Genomic DNA, 3034 nt, shown 5'->3' on the forward strand with positions numbered 1-3034 from the left:
GATACCACCTCACGCCAGTCAGAGTGGCTAAAATGAACAAATCAAGAGACTATAGATGCTGGCGAGGGTGTGGAGAGACGGGCACCCTCCTACACTGTTGGTGGGAATGTAAACTGGTGCAGCCGCTCTGAAAAACAATGTGGAAATTCCTCAAAAAACTATCCATAGAACTCCCTTATGGTCCAGCAATAGCACTGCTAGGGATTTACCCAAGAGATACAGAAATGCAGAATTACTCTTGATCGGGGTGCCTGGGTGACTCAGTAGGTTAAGCATCTGACTTCAGCTCAGGTCATGATCTCATAGCCTGTGGGTTCGAGCCCCAAGTCGGGCCCTGTGCTGACAGCTCAGAGCCTGGAGCCTGCTTCAGATCCTGTGTTTCAGCAGAGTGGGTATAGCTCAGAGGTAGAGCATTTGACTGCAGATCCTGTGTTTCCCTTTTTCTCTGCCCCTCCCCCCCCAAAAATAAAATAAAGACATAAAAAAATTTTAAAAAAGAGAATTACTCTTGATCACAATTTCCTTGCATGACCTCCAGATGAAGCGGCTGGCTGCCATTTATGGGCCATGGCATGTGAAAAATACGTGTTTTTAAAGACTGTAATCACACCCACTGTGACATGCAGGTGACAGCCATAGATCCATGTCTCTCATCTCAGGATACTCTGAGGGCGCACTTCCCCAGGAATCCCCCCTGGAAGAAATGGCTGCCACTGTGTAACTTTCTTTCTAAGTCTGTTTCCCCTTCAAACATAAAGACTTGGTTTCATGTAACATATGCCTCCTATGCAACCTCACAAATGAGAAATGTAATCCTAAGGTGTGCCAGGCCACAGTTTGCAGTTTGGTTGGAAGCCCCTAGATTGATTCATTGATTGATTGATTTCTTCTTTTTCTCTTCTTTCCTTCCTTTCTTTCTTACAATTTGGACAATATAAGGCATTTATCATTAATGACAACCCAGGGCTGTATTGTTGCTTTGCTTTGCTTGTTTGTGTTTGTTTTGATTTTGTTTTTATAACTTTAAATCTTTGTCCTGAAGCAAGCTACATGAATTTTTTTTAAAGCTGAATTTTGTATTTAGCTGTACAAGAAGTAGCATACTGCTTGTCACAACCTCTCTCCCCGTGATAATCCTTATTGTTTAAGAAGGCATCACAACTTTGAAGTCTAGTTACTAAGAATTTCAGCCATGCTTTGATGAATATTACAGTTTATGATGGTACTTTTTCAATAAAAAGGGAAGTATATTTTTAAAAAATCAGCTTATTATAATATACCATTAATTCCTACTTAGCCTACACTAAATTGAAATAATGAGAACTACACTTTCTTTAGTGTTATTAATGATCCACAGTGCCCCTAAGGTTAAATCACAGTTTATATAAGATGTTAAGGAAACATATTTCAGTAAACACGTGAGTTATTAAATACAGAGATATTTGATCATTTTTGTACATAAATTTGCCTCAGAAGTTAACTAGTGGATATCACGTTGCTTTTAGCACTGTCAATAAGTATATCATTGAGACATACGCAACAGTAAGTTAGTAAATAGCACCTTGTTTTAGTTTAGGTACCTCCTAGAGCACCAACTTTATTTCTAGACATTGCTCAAAGGCAAAGAAAACAATAGATACTGAAATACAAAATGTAGGGTTACCTGTTCAGAATGACTATGAGTAATTAATAAATCTTGAGAGATGTTTATCTTTTGAAAGTTTACCTCCTTTATAGAATCCTGTAATTCATCCTGTCTCTGGGCACTTCAAGATCCAAATCATAATCCAGAAAATAATATGATAAACACGTGTGGTTGAGTTTGATGTTGCTCAGCTGAGTATTACCAGCACTCTAATTGTAGCCTGACTAAATCTTAAGACCCCACTTGGTCCAGATTCCTCTTGGAGTCTCATTCAAAGAATACATCAGAAATCCAGAAAGCCTTGAAGAATAACATATCTCTTTCACCAAAGTTTTTCTAAAAGGCACGACTTAAAGGTTTTATTCTTCACACCACATAAATAGCTTCTCCAAAATTCTATGTGGACTCATCTTTACCTGCACTCATGGCTGTTGCAAAACCTCTCTTTGTCTCTCATCCACATCATTTTTCACTGGCTGTGAAACTTCATTTTTAAAAAGATTATGGAGATAAAATTCACATTCCATTTTCCTCCTTATTTTTGACCAGACATAAATACATCCCACTCTTCCAAATCAACTAGATTTTCTGTTCTACTTCATGGATAGACTGTGCCTCTCTAGGATGACTGGATGACCTATAGCTCCACTGCTCCTGAGTCCTGTATTTTATTTCCTGCTTGCACAGCCCCCTTAGAAATAAAGCTTTTTGCTTGACTCCAGTTGCATTCCTTATGAGAAATTCCGATACAGAGTTTCCTAATAATAAAATCTCTACATAATAATAGTAGCCACCATTTATGTACCTCATAGGCTAAGCTCTTTGAATACACCATCGCCTTTAATGCTCATAAAGTTATCCCCATGTCACAGATGAGAAGACTGGGTCCTGAAAACATAATTCACTGCAACTCGTAAGTAATGAATCTGGGAGTTGAACCCAGGTAGTGTGATTCCAGAATCCCTCCTTTTAGGAGTGACATGATCTTGTTTACCAATTTTTCCCTATTCTCTGTGCTCCTAACTGTAGAAGGGAGTGCTGCATCTGAATAGGAAGATGGTGCAAATAACCAATTAATTAGGTGTTCTCTTGGTCCCATGTTGTGTGTGTGTGTGAGCGGAAAATGCAGATCCTGAATCCCAGCCACAAATCTGCATAATACCAATTCATGATCTCTCCGAATACCCTTAGTACACTTTGGAATTGTTCATGTTGCCTTGTATTCTTCTATTTTCTATTCAGCCTAAGAGAAAGGAGCAACAAATGTGTGAGAGTATCTTGGTTCTGTCCACTCTCTCTGCAGCTCTTTACTTATGAGGCTTCTTAAAATTCATCCAGGCTGAATGGCAAGGCTTTCTATGTGTCCCTAGCCAATGAACAAGGAAATAT

Source organism: Suricata suricatta, chromosome 3, assembly GCF_006229205.1.
Source record: "Suricata suricatta isolate VVHF042 chromosome 3, meerkat_22Aug2017_6uvM2_HiC, whole genome shotgun sequence".
Lineage (NCBI taxonomy): Eukaryota > Metazoa > Chordata > Mammalia > Carnivora > Herpestidae > Suricata > Suricata suricatta.